Below are 21,183 nucleotides of genomic sequence, written 5' to 3' on the forward strand. Positions count from 1 at the left end.
AATTAGGCTATGTTAAAACTTACTGAGAAATTCTACAACACACGGTATTGAATTAACCAAATATAATAATGGCCTAGTTTGAACATTAGAAAGTTTCCCCTAACCACATTCCCATCTCTATATCCCACTCCCTATCATCTTAGTAACCCTTGATTGGAATCCTTGGGTACAGGAAATATTCATTTTGGTGGCAATAATAATAATACTCTTTTATTTTAAACCTATGTCGTTTCAAATTAGTTATCTCAAATCTCAAATTTATTTTTTTCCTGCCTCTGTAAGAAGCTTAAAAAAAAAAAAGAATCTTGCCCTGACAGCAGTTAAATTAACTGACGTCCTTGGTGTTCATCTACATCTATTCGCCTCTAGGCTTTTGCCAGCTGTTACAAGTTCTGCCTCATGGCTCACGCTTGACATTGCTGTTGGCATGTCGCTCTTCTTTCATTGTCACAGAGGTATTGCTCCTCCTGTCACTGCCAATCTTCCACTGCAGTCCTCATGTCATTGCTGGGACAGCTCTCACTGAAGTGACTGAGGCACTCTTCCACTTAAGAGACTCTACTGCTCTCTTATTGTCTTCCGTCTTCCTAAGTCAAGAAACTCATCTTATCCCCTGGTCAGGAGATATTTGAGTGTCATCAGACATCATGTGCTAGAAGATATTCTTCTTTTGTGTCCTTAGTGAGCAGGCATCTCTATTCTCATTTCAGGTAAGTTTCCTCATTCATCTACAAGCACTATCTAATAGGGTGGAGTGGTCCTGTCCCAGTCCTGACACTTATTAAAGAGATTTTACCTCAAATCTTAACCCTACATCTTTCCATGTATTTTTTTTTCCCCTTATGGGAAGTCTATCTGGTATACATGGACTACCTAGAAATCATGATGGCCCATGCATGCCTCCCCATGGAAATGCAGAACAGTTTCTTTCCTGGGGCCAGAAAAAGAAAATGTGCACTTTATTTCAAAGGTGGCATCTGTGCTTTAAAATTTTTTTTTTTAATATTTAAAATCTTTTCCAGCTCTAAGAGTCCACATGCTAAAGATTTTATTTATTAATTTGACAGGGAGAAATCACAAGTAGATGGAGAGGCAGCCAGAGAGAGAGAGAGAGAGAGATAGGGAAGCAGGTTCCCTGCTGAGCAGAGAGCCTGATGCGGGACTCGATCCCAGGACTCTGGGATCATGACCTGAGCCGAAGGCAGAGGCTTAACCCACTGAGCCACCCAGGCGCCCTTAAAATTTTTTATATCTCCACAGAAACCATTATTTTGTCTCACTTACAATATTTATGTATATACCAAACATATATATAATATGAATCAATTTTATTTATAAATCAATTATATTTGTATAAGTATATATGAGATACCTAACTAAGTAGAAAATCTCACAAAACTCCCTCAATAATGTTTCTCACCTTATTTAAGCCTTTCACTAATCCACCATTAAAATTTTATCACCTCCTATATAAGAAAATATTATTGATGTTTGGACACATTCCACGGTTGGTTTCTCTAAGTCACTGTGAAATGCATTGCATGATACTTACTAAAATTACAGGATACATATTAAAATATCAGAAATAAATCATTGTTATAAAAACAAAAATAAAATCCTAGAGATCAGTTTTAAAAACTGAGATCAATTTTATAAGCCTATTTATTGATTTTAGAGAGTGCAAGAGCACGTGTGAGTGGAGGGAAGGGAGAGACAGGGGCAGAGAATCTCAAGCAGAGTCCTTGCAAAGCAAAGAGCCCAACACGGGGCTCTGTCCCATGATCCATGAGATCACAACCTGAGCTGAAACCAAGAGTCGGTGCTCAACCGACTGAGCCACCCACACACTGCTAATTAGTTTTAAAATTTTAATAATAGTATTTTTTTTTAGATTTTTACAGACGAAAGACATTAATTAATGACACTTAGGGACATATGAAAATGTACAAAGAACACATTATCAATATCTAAAATTCCATTTCATAGATATAACCATTGCTAATTTCCTCTTCCAGGTAGATTTATACCTGTACCCACAAATATTCCCAACAACTAGAATCTTACTGAAACTACTTATTTACATACTTAGTGCAACCATTTTTTTTCTATTTAACTATTGTGAGCTTTTTCTTCATTTATTTAAATTCTTCCAAGTCACAGCTTTAAAGAAGAAATGCTATGGATTTTTTAATTCATAAAGTAATAAGTTATCATTTAGAAATATGTGAGGAATAAGAAAGGACGAAAGCTAGAGCTAATTTAAACTAACAGAGATAAAATTAAAAAGCAAACACTTTAACTCTATAGATGAATCTCCTATTCCCAAATTTTAACTACCTTTCTAAGTGCAGGCAATCTTCATAATCCAAATAACGTTGGGTGGTGCATTGAAAGACATTCAGAACTGCATCAGAATTTTGAAAATGGAACAATTTGCACAGCCATATGCCTTCAGATTATTTTTTCTAAAAAACAACACAATGGAAACTTAGCTAAAATGTCTAAGTCTTCCACCTTGAGGGAGAATTATATTAGAGTTCTCCAGAGAAACAGAACCGATAATGCAAATATATGGAGAGATACCAAAAATTGGCTCACATGGTTATGGAGGCTGAGGAGTCCCATAATGTGTGATGTGTGTTCTGGAAATCCAGGAAAGTTGGTAGCATACTTCAGTTGCAACTGAAGTTCTGGGAAACAGGGGAACTAGTGTTGGAGTCCAAAGACTAGGCCAGGGGCTCCGTTGTCAGGAGAAGATGGATGACCCAGCGCAGGAAAAGAGAGAGAGAAAACTTGCCCTTCCTTTGTCTTTTTATTTCATTCAAGCTCTCAGTGGGTTGGATAATGCCATCCACATTGGTGAGAGTGGTTCTCTTAACTCAGTCCACCAAATCAACTGCTAATCTCTTCCAGAAACACCTTCAGAGACACACTCAGAAATAACATTTCATGGGCTATTTGGGTATCCTTTAGCCCAGTCAAGTTGACATATAGAATTAACCATCCCCAGGATTAAGCTTAATACTTGAAAAAGCTTAGATGATACCTGTACCTACCCACTCACTTCATTCAGGGCAGATACCTTCTGTTCCCCTCTAGGATCAACTACAGTGCTTTGGGGAGCTCTGCTGTGGAAATTTAAAAAGTAACCTTAATCAATATTGAGGAAGCCCTTTTCTGTATATAATATTCCTTAATCTAAGCCAACTTTTTGACTATGAGAAAATAACAATTAAGGAAAATTAATTTTCAGAAAAAGGAGTGTAATCTATCAAGGAAATTGGTTCTCACTGAAGCAGAAATAAGTCTGGAAATAAGCTTTGAAAATACTGTAAGTATATATTTATATTATGTATTTATATATTTATATTATATAGTATAAATATATTCTTAAATATATAATATATACTATATACCTAGTTATATAAATATATATAATGTATATAATATATAAGAAATATTTAATTAGTATCTTAAGTGAGAACACAAAGTATTTGTAAGACAGGAGTATTCAGCTACAAAGACAGGACAATTGCATTTTTAAATTAACCAATGTCTTTGACATTTATGGAGAAAACTGCTAATAGGGTTTGTCTACAAGGCATATGTTAATTTAGATTTCAAGGAATGAGGTAGGGAAGGGCATCTGAAATGAAAACAGAAATAGAACTGGGAAATAGCACAAAAAACGACCAGTGAAAGAACAGTCAAGGAAAAGAGGCTGAAAATGAAAAGTTATTGGCCTGCCTGAAAACCCATTAAAAAAAAAAAAAAAGGCCACTTTGGTGGGTGAGAGCAATATTGGTAGAGGAAATCAAAGATGAAGCCTGGGGTTAGACTCTAGGAACTTGCAGGTCCCGTAAGAATTTGAATCTTCTCACGATTAATGGTACATCACTGAAGGAAAAAGGAAAGGATCTGATTTGTGGAAAACAGACATGAGGAAGGGCAACAGTGGAGTCTATTTAGGAAGCTAGTTTTTAGCCAGTTTAAAAGCCAGTTTAATTTAGACTAGAAGGGACAGTGGAGATCAAGGTGAATGCCAGCTATATGTAGAAAGAGAATTGGTAGGAATTTTCGGTGACTTGGTTATAGAGAAGATATCAACAACACAGAATAGGAAATTCAGGAAGATAATCTGTTATTTAAAGAAATTTGGTAAATTATAAAGATGATAATTCAGATCCAAGATACAGAAATTAACCTCAGTGGATTGGAACAATTGACTCATGATTTGGAAAAATAAATTATACACCCATCTGACATTACTTATATATCTCAGATGTATGAAATATTAAAGGTTTAAATTTTATAGTTACAGGAGAATATAAAAGATAATTTTTATAAAATTAGGTAAATAAAACCTTACTAATTGTGACATAAACCCAGAAGCCACATGGGAAAACCTGGGCAGAACTGTATATGTACAGACTAAAAACATCTGTACAGCAATAAACACCCCGAAGTTGAAAGAATGGAAATACCTCAACATATATGGCACCCAAAGGATCTCTTTTTATAACATATGAGCTGAATGTAATCAAGTACATGAAAATAAAAATGATAGGAAAAAGCATAATCAATTGTATGCCTGTGATATGTGTGCTAAACATGTCATGTACATTATTTAATCTGTTCTTTACAAAACATCTATCTATGACATAGGAACTATTTGAATCTTCACTCTACAGGTGAGGAAACTGAAGCTCAGTATGGTTAAGTGATCTCCTCAGGATTACACAACCATGGTATTCTGGATTTCATGCTTATACAGCAGTTGTGAAATTAAATTTAATGCTCTGCTTTATATTCTGCTCTGGCATATTATTATACTATACTGTTAAATCCCATCTTATCCTTTCCTATCTCATCTTATTCTATACCATATTCAACTCTACTGTGCTGTACTAAAGACCCTATAGTATACTATTCCATATCAAACTACCCAGCTTCAACATGGTTGAAAGCAAAAATACTTCTTTTTATAACATATACATATGATATCTCTCCTACCCATTGGGAAAAAGTGTATTTCCTATTTCTAATGTATCCTCTGTGTCTATGTCACACACACACACACACACACACACACACACAGAAACATTGCCTAATATTTGCTAGCAGCACTATAGAGATTATTTAATGAGTAATAGCTTTTTATTAAATTGTGCTGAGCACTATTTATTATGATTGTATATTTTGAACATGAATTCACTGTTATATATCATAACAATAAATGATATGCACAGATAGTCTGAAGGCAGGCATTCCAAGAAAATAATTATTCTATCTTAAGATGTTTTATTGACTTGATGAACTAAAAAAAATTAATATACTCCTCAATAATAAATGCATTGCTCTCCTGAAGTGACAACATTCCTCACTATAAAATTATTAATTTACTGGCTTCATAATGATTTTGAAATCATCATTTATACACTACAGTGCTGCATAAGCATTTAAACATTACTAATTATTTTATGATCAGATTAAAGAGCACAGTTTTTATTACTTGAATGAATGTACTTCTACAATTTATCACCGAACTCTTATAATATTTATCCTACACTCAACAGAAATACTTTCTTACATGTAAATATTCTCTAGAGGAAATAGACAAACTAATTATAGTTCAGCTTCAACAAAAATAGAAATGAAAATGGAACTTAATAGTTTTGTCCTTGTATTTCCTTTACATAAAAGGGAGAAGCTAGCTGGGTGACTTGGCTGTCATGTGCTGTGAGACTGATCACCTTACCAGGTAATTTATTAGGTCCTTATCAGCAGAATCTATTGCTGCTCCAGCCAAAACATTTGATTTGGCAGAAGCAATAGATGCAAAGCCTCGCATTTATGAGTTTACTAGAGATGTACTTTTTTAATTTAAAAGAAATATGCTTTGATTGATAGCTCAAGTTTGGTCTATAAAAAGATTTGGGAGATAACTGTTCATAAGCATTTCTTAGGCTTATATATTTGGATTTAAATAACTATCCCTAAAGATCCTGTTTATAACTGTTGCCAAGTATTTAAAATTTATAATAAAAACACAGTATTCTTTTGAAGTAGAATCCCTCCTGTTTTATGGCATCAATTTCTGACATGAGGCCAACAAATTGCTGTTTGAATATAAATAGATTTCTTCCAATAGCTAAAATTGTCAAAAGTATTTTCATTTTTGGTGGTCTAGCAAATATTATTATATAACAATACTCATAATGTGCCTGATGCTGTAAGATAGTGTAATATTATTCTAACCTATGGAATGAGAGATGAGTTAAACAAGTCTGTAAAATACCATTTGATGTCCTCCAGTGGCCACATGAATTACAACAACATAAGAGATATAATTCTCTTGGCAGAGCATCCTATTTAGTTTCTTTATGGCATGTTATTTTTCCTGGGCCTGATGCAGTTGAGGACAGAACTGAGAACAAGGAAAAGCTAAAGTCTTCACGATACGTATCTGATTGGTTGCTTGAAGAACTCAAACACTGTACATGTGTTGTTACAATTCAGGGCATGGCACAGAGCTGAGTGTACCGCCAATGATCAGAGGATATTAAGGTTGTCTTCTTAATCACAAATGAGAATAATCCATGTAGTTATATTGAAAGCTAAAATATCAATGTGTGATTTAATTTGGGAAATCTTTCTCTTTGTAGAAGAGGGACTATATAATTTAATGTGTGCTAACATAAGCCAGAACAAAGTTTCTGGAGGGCTAAGAATATATATATTTTTCTTTTTTCTAACTCACATGTTATTATAAGCAAAGGACCTAATTTTCTCTACTCTGATTCTACATCAAAAAAGTTTTTTTTAAGTTATATATTTGGATTGCCTTCTATAATCAGTTTGTCTGGCTTTCTTCTTTCCCTCTCATTTCTAGTCCCTCTATAGAAAAAATAAAGAACATTAAATACAGCCCTTAAGCCTTTATTTAGCTTATAGGTAGGTACTTATTGACTATACACTGTTTGTAAAGCATTGTTTTAGTAGTCGTACTTTTTTTTTTTAAGATTTTATTTATTTATTTGACAGATAGAGATAACAAGTAGGCAGAAAGGCAGGCAGAGAGAGAGAGAGAGGAGGAAGCAGGCTCCCTGCTGAGCAGAACGCCCAATGCAGGACTCAATCCCAGGACCCTGGAATCATGAACAGAGTCGAAGGCAGAGGCTTTAACCCACTGAGCCACCTAGGTACCCCAGTAGTTGTACTTTTAATTAGAGCCCTGCATGTTTAGATCTTAGTATAAACTGGAACAATTCTTCCCAACTATTGAAGAAGTCATTTTTTTTTCTTCTTATAAAAGGAAGTGTGTTAGGAACAACTTGAGCCAAAGAAGAAATATATATATGTAAGGACCTATTTAGAAACTGTCCCTGCTCCCCTTCCTCTAGGGGATTTACTTGGAGACTAGTCCCAGAAACCAGCTTCAGGTAACAAAGCCCAGATACAAAGGTGGGTCAGGTGGAGACATCGATCAGTGGGTGGGGGGGGGATGCATATTGTCTCCCTGGTTACCAAGGAGTATGGGCCTGGCCCTTTGGGAGCCTTTTTGGCGCTAGTCTCAATCAAGGTGTAATAGGCTGGTTCAAATGTCTACTAGGGTAAATTGTAACTCAATTGGTCACCTAGCATCACTGTGGAGTTTCCTGTGTGTGTTACAATCTCATTGGCCACCTGTGCGTGGCCAGGCCTGACTGCATGGCCTTTGCCCTTAAAAGCTAGTCTGTGATACAGAGAAGTGTTGCCCTCTTGTAAGAGGTGCGTCCCGAACGTTCGGTTAGATTCTTTTTTTTTTTTTTTTTTTTAAGATTTTATTTATTTATTTGACAGAGAGAAATCACAAGTAGGCAGAGAGGCAGGCAGAGAGAGAGAGAGAGGAGGAAGCAGGCTCCCTGCTGAGCAGAGAGCCCGATGCGGGACTCGATCCCAGGACCCTGAGATCATGACCTGAGCCGAAGGCAGCGGCTTAACCACTGAGCCACCCAGGCGCCCCGTTCGGTTAGATTCTTGATGCTTGGCGCGAAATAAAGCTTTGCTTGATCTTCGCTTTGTATCAGTTTCGCTCCTTTAATCATAGACCCATTATTAGGGCATAACTATATATATATATTTTTTTTAAAGAATACAATACAAAGGATGTAACATCTTAACAGTAAGAAAAGGAGTTATGGAATGATTTGATTGAATTTTGTTAAAGAATTTCAGACTAGTATTTCTCATATATATGTCATATTTATCTCCTTTGAATACAAAGTAGAATCCAACCTTAGCAAAAAATTCAGTGTCTGTATGTCTGTCACTACTGCCTTAGAGAAGGTTCATTTTTCTAAAACATGGCTTCCTACTACTTACAAAATAAAATCCAAATCTTTGCAAAATATCTAAGGCCAATTAATATCTATTTTACATCTATACACTTTCCTGGGCCATATACATAATTTTGATAAGCCCTATCTGTTATTTCCTGGTGATGGTCCAGATTTTGCTGCACTATTTCTTAACCAATATTCTCTCATTTAAGAGGAATGTTCCTTCTCTAACCTCACCCACCAAAATCTAGTAAATTCTTCAGCATTTGGATCAAATATGACCTATACAATTCCTTTTCATTTCTTCCTATTAGAAATAATCTTTTCTTTTCAAAATTCAATTGTACTTGTTAAAATATATATATTTTCTTAATTATACTAGTAACACCAGGTTTTGACTTACATAAAGAAGGCAAGACTAGATAGGATGGCAACGCTGACCATACCACCTGGTTAGGAACAGTCCATTTGGAGAATTCTCAAGTTAGTAGGGACCCTGGTTGCAGCTTCACAGTATACAGTGCAATTATTAAAAAAAAAAAAAAAAAAAAAAAAAGCTTTAGACTATTGCTGTTTATTTTTTTGTTTGTTTGTTTGTTTGTTTTAGCTCAATGGCAATACATACATATTATTTGCCTCCGAATTCTTTAGTCACCTACCAGAATCCTTGAACATATGGATATTTTATACATGTGCATATATGGTTTTTTAGTTCAGGCATCACAAATGATTCCCATGACTCTTTCACGTTATGGAATCCTCAGAAAGTAGAAAGGTGAGCACTGTAGATACTCGGGTAACTCATGGAAAATGAAAAAAAAAGACAACAACAAACCACAAACAGAATTTCCTTTGGTCCAATCACTGATAGAGCTGCAGGCTTTTAATGAAAAAAAAAAAAAAAAAGAAAGAAAGAAAGAAAAAAATCAGCCAGCAAACTCCTTAAATAATTGTGAAGTTGAGTTCTGAGCACTGTAGAAAAAGCACACTTTTATTTGGCTGAAAATCACTGAAACAAAAGAAAGGGAAAACCAACCAAACAAACCTAAACTTCATAATCATATAGATATCAATATTTTATTTTGATCTGCTAATTAAAAATCTAATCAACATTTGGTCTATTATATTTCTTATGTTAAATTAAAGCATTTCACCCTCTTAAATTGCAAATGTTGATTCTTACTCCCTTTGCTTTGCTTGAAAAGATTCTGAATAAAGAGTACAGTGGAATAAATATATATTATTTGCATGTTATTAAAGCTTATGTTTGAAGTACATGACTTCAGTCCAAAAAATTCCCTCTTGTGCCATTTGCAGAATTAGTGTAAGGCAGTGAGTAAAACAACAAGGACAGTTAGTTCTATGTTTACAAAACGAGCACCTCACTTGGCAAAGAATATGTGCCTAAAGATGAAACTCTGGGCAGGAAATGAAGACATAATGAGGTAACTGGAGAATTTCATGGTCTCAAGCATTTAAATAAATTAATTACCTTAATGATCATGTAAATGGGTGATCATAAATGAATTCCTGATAATATTAAAACCCCCATAATGTACCTCAGAAAGACTATGCACGCAAGCCTGGGTAGCTCAGTTAGTTAAGCAGCTGCCTTCCGCTCAGGTCATGATTACTGGGTTCCAGAGGTCAGCCTAGCCTTGGGCTCCTTGTTGGGTGGGGAGCCTGCTTCTCCTTCTCCCTCTTTGCCTCTGCCTCTCTCTTCCCACCTCCATTCATGTGCTGTCTCTCTGTCTTAAAAAAAATTGCATCATTATACTTGATAACTTATTGTATAGCCTTTAGAATCGGCCTCCAAGCAAATTAGATTTTAATTGTTCTAAGGATTGGATTTTACTTCAAAATCATGCAAATTTCATGGAATAGAGGTTGATTGCCTCTATTCCTCAATCTGCAGAAAGAACTAAAAATCTGTTATTTAATTAATGAACCTTATCCTTATGATAGTCAGTTATCCTGCTCATCTAATTCTTGTTTTTAGTTCTGCTAAATATATTTCGTAACTGGCAATTTCAGTTTAATGACTAACATTACACTGTTACATCTGTGTATATGTGTGGTATATATATATACATACACACACACTATATAAATATATATATATATATATATATCATGTATATATATAGCTTATTTAATATAACTCAGTAGGAATTAGAAATTTACTCTTCATTTTCTTCATTTTCTCTTTTCTTTCTCCTTTGTTAGTAAAAGCAATTTGAATAATAATGCTAGTCAATCAACTTGAATAATAATTGAGATATGATCTATATCCCATACCAACAGACTCTTTTTAGAGGAAATAATTCCAGATGACCCTACAAGTGATGATTCAAACTTTCAGACACTGATTGCACCATGAATAAATGAGTAATATATTCATCATCCAAAGATAGTTTATTAATGAATGTAGTTTTGAATATTTTAACAAAAACCCTTATTTATGCTTCTATAACTAGCTGATATGAATGTGTTTATTTTTTAGCCTTAATGTAATGAGATCTGTTTCACATTTCCAATGGTACTAATCAGACCTAAAGAGAGAAAGTAGTCATTTAGACACTGTGGGAGAAATCTTCTATGTATATATAACCATAAAATTGTTATTAAGTCAATATATTAAGAATGTCTGATTCTCTTGGGGCGCCGGGGGGCTCAGCTGGTTAAGCATCTGACTCTTGATCTCAGCTCAGGTCTTAATCTCAGGTTCATGAGTTCGATCCCGCATTGGGCTGCACACTGCATGTGAAGACTACTTTTTAAAAAAAAAAATCCAATGCTCTCAAAAAAGGAGATAAAAGAATTGAGTTCCAAAGGAAAAGAGGATGGACAAGAGATTTTTAAGAATACCTGAAACTTCACAGTAACTACAATTCATATGAAAGGGCATTTTTCAACTCATTTTTTTTTTTCCTATTTTGTTTTGGGCTTATCGTGAAAAAGAGTGTGAGCCAAGTTTCATTCAAATATAAAAAAGTAGAGTTTTAGGGCACCTGGGTGGCTCAGTGGGTTAAGCCGCTGCCTTTGGCTCAGGTCATGATCTCAGAGTCCTGGGATCGAGTCCCGCATCGGGCTCTCTGCTCAGCAGGGAGCCTGCTTCCCTCTCTCTCTCTCTGCCTGCCTCTCTGTCTACTTGTGATCTCTCTCTGTCAAATAAATAAATAAAAATAAAATCTTTAAAAAAAAAAAAAGTAGAGTTTTAAAGGCTAGCAACAATAAAGGAAAACACAAAAAAAAGATAGAGAAGCTATTTATACTGTGCCTTAAAAGATCCTTATAAAATTCAAACTTTTAGGGGCACCTAGGTGGCTCAGTCATTAGGTATCTGCCTTTGGCTTGGGTCATGATCTCAGGGTCCTGGGATCCAGCCCTGCATCTGGCTCCCTGCTCGGCAGGAAGCCTGCTTCTCTCTCTCCCTCCCTCTCCCCCCGTTTGTATTCCCTCTCTCTGTGTCTCTCCCTGTCAAATAAAATCTTAAAAACAAACAAACAAACAAACTAAACTTTTAGATGGAATGTAATCTTAAACTTAATATCTGCACTGCTTCATTGCAAATTTATTCCTCTGCCTACTGCAGTCTACACTGCCTCTACTACTACATTGAGCCTGCCCCTTCTGGGGTTACCAACTGCTCCTTGTTGATAAATTTAAAAGCATTCTTCAGTATGTACATACCTGACTTTCATTTAGCTTCCCATATCCCTCAGCAGTAAACATCCCTTTGATTTTCAAAATATCCTGTTTTCTTGCTGGTATTTCCTTGTCCTTTCATATCAGTATACTGCATTTGCGAAGGACAGCATTTTTTTTTCTGCTCTAGAAACTAAGCACATGATTTTTTCACAAAGGGCATGGAAGGGTAATACTAATACAGCACTATAAGTATGCTGCCTGGCTTGTTAGATAATTTAGGAGCTATATATGAAGCAAGCAGAAGTTCATACTTACTGCCAAATTACATTGTGTGTGTACCCATATCTGCAGAGAAACTGGCTGAAAAGTTCAAGTATGGTAGTCAGGTTTAACTCAGAGACAGCAGAAGAAAGAACTAACCACTGAAAAGTATGTTAGGTCATTCACAGTTGCAGGGGATGTCTGTGCTTGGGGCCAGGCAGGGGAAATTCTAAGTTTCCTATTTCGGCCAAATAGCTTGAGAAACAAGCATACAGTGTGAGGTGGGTAGCCACATCAATGAAGTTATGCTCAGTAGATCCCAGTGTAGTTGGCTGTGTTCAATGTTTCAATGTTTACAATGTAATATGATAATGGCACAAATCCTCAATTAGAGGAAAGACACTTTGAAGACTTATTCTCACTGTTTTATTTAAAAGGCTCCCGTCTGACTTGGAATGCGATGCTCATACATTGGGTCTGGCTGGGTCTCCAAGTCCCAGTCAAACCCAATGTATAAGAGAGTTAACGGGCCTTTACATTTTCAAGGTATAGGTGACCTTTACACTTGGGAAAGAGAGGAGATTTTCTACAGGGAAAGAATGATTTTTGGGACACCTGGGTGGCTCAGTTGGTAAAGCAGCTGCCTTCAGCTCAGGTCATGATCCCAGCGTCCTGGGATCGAGTCCCACATCGGGCTCTTTGCTCAGCAGGGAGCCTGCTTCTCCCTCTGCCTCTGCCTGCCATTCTGTCTGCCTGTGCTCTCTCTCTTCCCCTCTCTCTCTCTGATAAATAAATAAAATTAAAAAAAAAAAAAAAGAATGATTTTAACGTTTGAGCCCTTTCTTAGGGTTTGAGGGGCTAAAAAGCAAAATGACTGGATGCATGGTGGGGGTGAGCCCTAGGATTGTAAAGAGCTAACTTTGACCTCTGAATCTGCTCATCCAGATGATCATGCATATTAATACTGGGGTGGGGTAAAACTGAGGAATCTCAGAGGCTAATGACTGTGTGAATAACTGCTTTAAATGTAATCAAGTGAAAGAATTTATCAGAGTGCATAAAACAAGACCCAAATATATATGTTGTTTATGAGAAATACACCCAAATATAAATACAGGTTGAGAGAAGGAGAAACATACACCATGCTAATCTAATCAGAAGAAAACAAAAATAACTATATTAATTTCAGATAAAGCCAAACTTCAGAACAAGGGAAACTATTAGGGCTAAAGACAGTTATGTTCTTGTGGCTCATCTGGGTTACACATCAACAGTCATAAATCATGTCATAAATGTATTCATTTGGTTACTGTGTTAGTCAGGGATTGCTCACATACTACTTATGATTCAGTTATTAAGAATCACTGATACTAAACTCAAGATTTTTATATGACGATTGTGGCCAGATCTCTTAAAATCAATAGGGAACAAGAGAAACCTGGCTCCCTTTTGAACATGCAGCATTTAAGAAAATCTAAGGAAGAAATTATTATTTTTTTAAGATTTAATTTATTTATTTGAGAGGAGAGTGAGTAAGTGAGAGAGGAACAGGAGAACGAGAGATGGGGAGATGCAGAGGGAGAGGGAAAAGCAGACTCCCTGCTGAGCAGGGCTGATCTCAGGATCCCTGGGTCATGACCTGAGCAAAAGGTAGCCCCTTGACAAACTGACCCACTCAGGCACCCCTAAGGAAGACATTTTCTGACAGCAAAGAAGGTTAAATTGTTGTTAGAAGTTGTGAAATCTTCTCTTCTGCAGGTGTTTATAAATACAATTATTTTAGATGTAATCTCATCAGAAGACAGAATGATGAATGAGGTTACTTCTTAGATTTGCCTCTTCTGCTAAATTTAATATTACAGTAGCAAGTTGTCATCCTGAAGAAAATAACTGAACTTTGGAAAATGAAGAATAATAGGAAGGGATGACATAGATGGAATGGAGGCTTACTCTGTACTTGAAACTATTAACGTGATGAAAGGCCTGCATTTTAGTACCAGACAGATATTTATGTCCATTTCATTAAGGTTAGAAACCCACCCATTCATTTAATGATGCGTTACACACCAAATATTAAGTGGCTATAATTAATACACTTTGATAGTTGTTAGGTGCTAACAATTTTTTTAAAATGCTTTTTCATAGGAGAAAATTGGGAATTAAAAAAAAAAAAACAGTAACTAGAGTTTCTGTTTTTTTTTTTTTTTCCAAAAACCAATATTCCCAGTTCTAATTTATTCAAAAAACTTTGTCTTGGTCAGTTAAAGCATAAGACAAAGGAAAGACAAATCTATATTGTGGATGCTTTATTTACAAATTGATACTTTCTCAGTTTCAACTGATTCTGTATCATAGCTAAATAACACTTTTTTTTTTTTTTTAATCACGGAGTCATGTATCTTTACTTTTTAAAATTTTTTAAAGATTTTATTCATTTATTTGATAGAGAGAGAGCACAAGCAAAGGGATCAGCAGGGAGAGGCAGAGGGAGAAGCAGGCTCTCTTCAGAGCAAGGAGCCAAATGCAGGACTCAATCGCAAGACCCTGGGATCACGACCCTAGCTGAAGGCAACCACTTACCCAACTGAGCCACAAAGGCATCCTTCTGTTTTTTAGATTATTTTCTCCCCTGCTTAATATTTTCTTTTCTCGTAGTCTCTCTCACTTTTTATAAAATGTAAGCCCTTTCCTCAAGACTGTCGTCAAGACCAAGCCTCCTACTCCTACCAGTTAAATAGGATTTCCACTGAAATCTTAGAAATTGAAGCAACTAGGTATGAACCACTTATCTCCCTGGTCATAACTCTCACGCATACATACTTATGATCTAAAACAGTTTCTATCCTATAGTTTCATGGGCTGAAACCTCTTTCCATTTAGTCAATAAGGAATTAAAATGTGTTTGCTCTGTGACAAGCCTTATGAGGAGCAGTGTTTGAAGCCATGCTATCATGATATACTCATTTTATTTTTTGTATTTTATTTATTAACATATAATGTATTGTTTGTTTCAAGGGTACAGGTCTGTGAATCATCAGTCTTACACAATTCACAGTATTCACCATAGCACATACCCTCCCAATGTCCATCACTGCCTTCTTCCCATAGTCGTCTTCAGCATTATTTTTCTCAGTTTTAGTTAATTTATTCATATCAGCCTGTGAGTAAGACTATTTTCTTTGATCTAAAATTTTTAAAAAAGTGAATTTTAATCGTTATCCCTAAACTATAAGAATCTTTGTTTCCCTTATCAATTTTCATAAAGTCAAAATCATTGTCTACTCTATTCTTACTTTTCAAAGTAGTTCCCATTACAACGCACACACAACACAGAAAGGCACTGCTTTTGAGGAATACCAATAATTATCTTTTTGCCAAAATAGACAACCATGCTATTTAAGGTTTCCTACTGAACATCTAAACTACTTTTGTAACTGTAACAGGCATTGCCTTGTGAAATGTCTCTACCCCCATAAGACAGATATATTATTATACTCTCATAATTCTCTGTTCTAGCTAGCTCTCCCTTTCACTCTAAGATTACTGGGTTCTATTCCCCCTGTGTGTGCTTCACTGTATTTTTTTGAGATTACTGAGGACTTCAAAATCATAACCTCTCTTCTGAGGTTTACATTTTAGACACTTCCTTATGGCAGTGGCGGGGAAATGATTAATAATATGAAAAAGTTTACCTACAGAATATTTTTATTCTCCCTTTAAAGCCCCTAATTCATTTCTATATTTAAGACCCTTATTATCTGTATCTTGAGATATTGCAGTAATTTCATACTTGTTCACCTTGCTTTTAATATTGTCCCCTTTCAATTTATTCTTTATCTGGCTTTATCTAACTAGATAATTCCATTTGAAAGCAATTTGGCCCATTCTAAATTTTTATGAAATATTTCAATGATTCAGCTTTGCTTTTCGAAAAACATATATATATATATGATCTTTATGACAGAATTCAAGGACTTTCAAAGTCTAGTCTCTATGTATTTCTTTATACTCATATCCTGAAATAGCTTTAAATATATTATGCCAGATCATGGTTTTTCATATAAGTACTATTTTGGCTTTTCTACTTTATTGTATTGTTTTTTCTACTTTATCTGGTGACTTTTGCTTATATTTTAAGACTCAATTCAGGCATTGTATCCTATAAGAAATTTCTCTAAATTTCTTGTTTTATTTTTATTTTTATTTTTTTTAAGATTTATTTATTTATTTGACAGACAGAAATCACAAGGAGGCAGAGAGGCAGACAGAGAGAGGAGAAAGCAGGCTCCCCACCGAGCAGAGAGCCCGATGAGGGACTCAAACCCAGGACCCTGGGATCATGACATGAGCCGAAGGCAGAGGCTTTAACCCACTGAGCCACCCAGGCGTCCCTAAATTTCTTGTTTTAGTGGTGGAGCCTTCCTTTGAGTTCTCCTTGGCAAGGATTTATATCTATATCTTCTAATTTATGCCATTTAGAAATAATCTGTCTAGGTTTGTTCCTTCACTAGTGGAAGATAATTTCTTTAAAGTCTAAACTTTCCTTGCCTTGCATAGTACAGGGCACAGTGCAGGATAATATTAAATTACAAACTGTGACAGTGGCTTCCAGGAAGATGGAATAGATGTATCTTCCTTATTCATCTTACTATGTACAAGTAAAAGATAAGAACACCATATATGAAACAACCATAAAAAGACTCTGAAAGGTGGAGAGAAGGCTGATGGGATTATGATACAAGGAATGCTACAGTGGTGAGCATCTTTTTTGGAGGGGCTTACTTTACTTTATATATTTCAGACTTGGCGTGGAGTAAACTGGCAACCCCAAAACACCAATCAAAAGTACCCTAAACAGATAAAAAATAAAAGCACCCTAAAAAACCTTTTGTGTTCTCTAAATCTGTTCTGTCTAGTCAAAGGTCCAGGAAAGGAGATTAGCAAAACAGAAACCTTTTAGACAATAACTGCTCTATTCCAGCCAGACACCACAGAAAAACTGCCCTCCCCCTAATTTTGCCAGCAAAAACCAAGTAGAGATCCTAGTTATCCACCCTTGCCATGAGGTGACCCAATTCCCCACTCTACACACAGAATTATCAGAGAGGAAGCCCGGGGAGGGGACTTTTACCCTACTGAGCAGTAATATCCCCTTCCCAACCTCAGGTAGTACAAGTAGACACCATAAGAGACTGGGCTTTCATTCCCACCAATTCCTATCAATAATCCCAGGAACATCTTTTGTAGTTATAAAGAAATAAAATACAAATATAATATGAAATCACTATATACCTATTAGAACAGCTAAAAAATTTTGTTACTGCGACAATATCAATTGCTGGAAAATAATTTGGCAGTGTATTAAGAAAACAAACACAGCTAAATAAATATTTACTCTATGACCCAGAGGTTGTACTTCTGGACATTATCCCAGAGAAATAAACACTTTTATCTACACATAAACTTGTATATGAATGTTCATAGCAGCAAATAACCAAAACCCGGAAAACTAAATTATCCCTTCATAGGTGAATGGTTGAACAAACGATAATATCTCCATATCATGAAATACTACTCAGTAATAAAAGGGAATAAACGACTGATAAACACCATTTGGATAGGTCTCCAGCGCCTTATGCTGAGAAAAACAAAAACAACAAAACCGAAACTATTGTGTACTTTGTTTCAAGATGCACAGCATTTTTTGAAATGACAAAATTCTAGAAATGGAAAACAGTTTAGCGATTGCCATGGGTTAAGGACTGGGGCGGGAGGGCAGTGCAGGAACTAGAAAGTGTAGCAGGAAGGAGATCTGTACCGTGTCCACACGGCTCTGTATCCTGACTAAAATGGTGGTTACGCACATTTACTCCAGTCAAATGGCACAGAACCACACACTTTGTTCCAACGCCAACTTCCTGGTTCAGAGTTTGTACTCTAATTCTGTAAGACGCAATCTTAGAGGAAAGCACGAAGGGTACGTAGGTCCCCTTGGTATGACCTTCCTAATATCCTGGGACTCTGTGACGTGCAAGCACCTGGACAGCGGGCCTGTCGGGCTGTACGGTGGCGCCTCACATTCAGCTTTTCAGAGACAACTATCTGGAATAAACACCTTCCCAGCCACTGGGCTGCCCCACCTCAGAAGTTTATTTTCTTCAGGGATCTCTGCTTTGAGGGCTTGTTTTTCCCTCCCCTTCCCCTTCCGGAGCATTAATTCCCGCGCTTCGATTTTCCCGCCCCTGTTTGAAAGTCACCAATAAACTGAAAGCCCGGGAAACGGACGCCGCAGGCGCCCATCCCCCACCCCCACAGAAGCAGAACCGAGACGCATGCTCTTCGGCCCTACCTGCGACCTCGCGGAGTGCCGAGAATCCTTCGGAACCTGTGAGTAATAAACCTTGTTTTTTCTGAAAGTGTCCTGACCGTTGTCGCTGAGCTGGGTCTTGCAGTCATAATAAGAAACACGATAGCGTGGGGCGTCTGGGTGGATCAGTCGGTGAAGGGTTTGCCTTTGGTTGAGGTCCTGATCTCAGCATCCTGGGATTGAGCCCTGCTCAGCTGAAAGCCGGCTTCTCCCATCTCTCTGGCTGCCCACTCTGTCTGCTCGTGCTCTTTGTTAAATAAACAAGATCTAAAAAAAAAAAAAAAAAAGAAAAAAAAAAGAAAGAAAGAAAGAAAAAAGAAACACAAGAGCGGTAGAAAGAAAGAAAGAAAAAAGAAACACAAGAGCGGTAAAGAAAGAAAAAAGAAACACAAGCGAGGTCTGGCCACAAGCCTGACTCCCAGAGGGGAAATGCTTGTGTGGGCTTTACCTCAGCCCCTGTAAGTGCCCTCAGGCATTCCTTGAGGATTATTGATTATTCAGGGGCAGGGAGTGGCACAAAATACTATGACTATTTCAGTATAAAAATCTAAAACATACAAATTAAAAACAATATTTTCAGACAGAAAAACAAATCTTGTTTGATAAATATTGTTTGATCTCACATGTATGTGGGATCTGAAGAAAACTCAGAAACAGAAGATTGGTGGGTGGTGGTTGGGGTGGAATGGGGGGAGGGGAAGGAATAGAAAAAAAGAAGTGAAGGTGGCCCAAGAGTACAAACTTCACCATTATGAGTAAGTTTCCGGGCTCTAATATACAGAGTGCTGGCCATAGTTAACACTGAATTGTATACTTGAAAGTTGTTGAGTTAACCTAAAAAGTTCTCATCGTATGGTGATATTGGTAACATAAGTATTAAATATATATGTACGATATATAAGATATATGTCAAAACAAGTTGTACACTTTAAGTTGATAATGTTTATGCTGATGATACTTCAGTGGCATTGCTGAAAAAAATCTTGGTGAATCCTGTGAAGGTAGGTTGTGGGTGAATGAAGTCATTAATGAAATGAGTAATGTAAACAGAAATGCCTCAAAGCCGTTTTCATGTAGATCTTCCTTGTTTGAAAGATATGCAGATCCTTAAACTGAATTTGGTTGAAATGCGATTATTTATACATATACGGGGAGACTCACCAATAAGATGGGAAGATCAAAGGCAAAGCTATACATTGAGACGTCCCACAGAAGCTGCATTACAGAGAGGGAACATCTTGGAGGTGTGTGTATAAGGTCACAATACTGAGCTGTCTACTTATTGCCCGCGGCTGTGGAAAGTAGTCCTTCATTAAGGAGTAGGCCATCTGGGCAGATGCCTGCACCAGTCTACCAGAAGGCTAAGTCATCACTGGAATATGTTTAAAATGCTAAGCCAGTTAATAGAGTTTCTTATAGGCACATATTAACATAACTGGCAGAAAGTAAGCTCTTTCTGCTCTAATTGAAGTAGCAATTTAAAACTTGGTAATATATCTCTAAGAATTTTAGGGATCAGTATCTTCATGTTGCATGTTATAATTAAAGGGCCACATTACAGACTCAGAAATAAGCTTGATTGTAGTATGATCTTGGCATAATAAGATTTCAGCCAACTGAAATTCTAGAATTTAAAATGCATGGCATAATATTACTTGTGGTGAATGGGTGACTTATTTTATAAAATCTAAATTTTATACAAATTAATATTCCTCTAAAAATATTGCCAAGTTTAGAAAGCTAAATTCGAAAACAAGAAGGAACAAACTGAGTACAAAATATTTTGTGAAATTGGAAATCTGAAAAATATGTTTAAACATCTTTAATCCCAATATAAACCAGAGTCCAAATATTTATGCCTCTGAATCTTTTCATTTTTGCAAACAAAAAGAAGTTGAATACTAATTGAATATACTACATTTTTACTTGTTTTTCTTACAGGGCATCAAATAGCAAAGAATGTAATTCATAAATAACAACACTCTAAAATTTTTCAAGGGGTACTCTTTTTTTTTTAAAGATTTTATTTATTTATTTGACAGATAGAGATCAAAAGTAGGCAGAGAGGCAGGCAGAGAGAGAGAGAGGGAAGCAGGCTCCCCGCTGAGCAGAGAGCCCATTGCAGGACTCGATCTCAGGACCCTGAGATCATGACCTGAGCCGAAGGCAGCAGCTTAATCCCCTGAGCTCCCTGCCGAGCAGATAGCCCAATGCGGAACTCGATCCCAGGACCCCGAGATCATGACCTGAGCCGAAGGCAGCGGCTTAACCCACTGAGCCACCCAGGCGCCCCCCTCAAGGAGTACTCTTAATGATTAATAAATGTTAAAGAAATTCATTTTTATTCTTTCATACTTTTACCAAATTCTCATTGTTTACACATATGTATACTAATATGTACACACATGGATTTCAATTTTTTTCATACAAATATAATCATACTTTATAAACAAATCTACAACTTTATTAACAATGCATCAACAAAAACTTAATATATAATGGATCTGCCTACAGTTAATTGATAGAAATTTAATTCTATCTTCTCTTATACTTACTTTTGTCATGAGTATATTCACAAATTTT

At 36.3% G+C, this 21,183-nt stretch overlaps 1 long non-coding RNA gene across 2 annotated transcripts in view; it reads left to right on the top strand.

The window, feature by feature from the left end:
- The first annotated feature begins 363 nt into the window (after nucleotides 1-363).
- Nucleotides 364-21,183, top strand: part of LOC131839224 (uncharacterized) — a 97,951-nt gene continuing 77,131 nt past the window's right edge. For both annotated transcript variants that reach the window (XR_009356869.1, XR_009356870.1), the window contains exons 1-2: nucleotides 364-710; nucleotides 5,704-5,761. This is a non-coding gene — a long non-coding RNA (uncharacterized LOC131839224). The remainder of the gene's footprint in view (nucleotides 711-5,703; nucleotides 5,762-21,183) is intronic.

This window comes from Mustela lutreola, chromosome 8 (assembly GCF_030435805.1).
Source record: "Mustela lutreola isolate mMusLut2 chromosome 8, mMusLut2.pri, whole genome shotgun sequence".
Lineage (NCBI taxonomy): Eukaryota > Metazoa > Chordata > Mammalia > Carnivora > Mustelidae > Mustela > Mustela lutreola.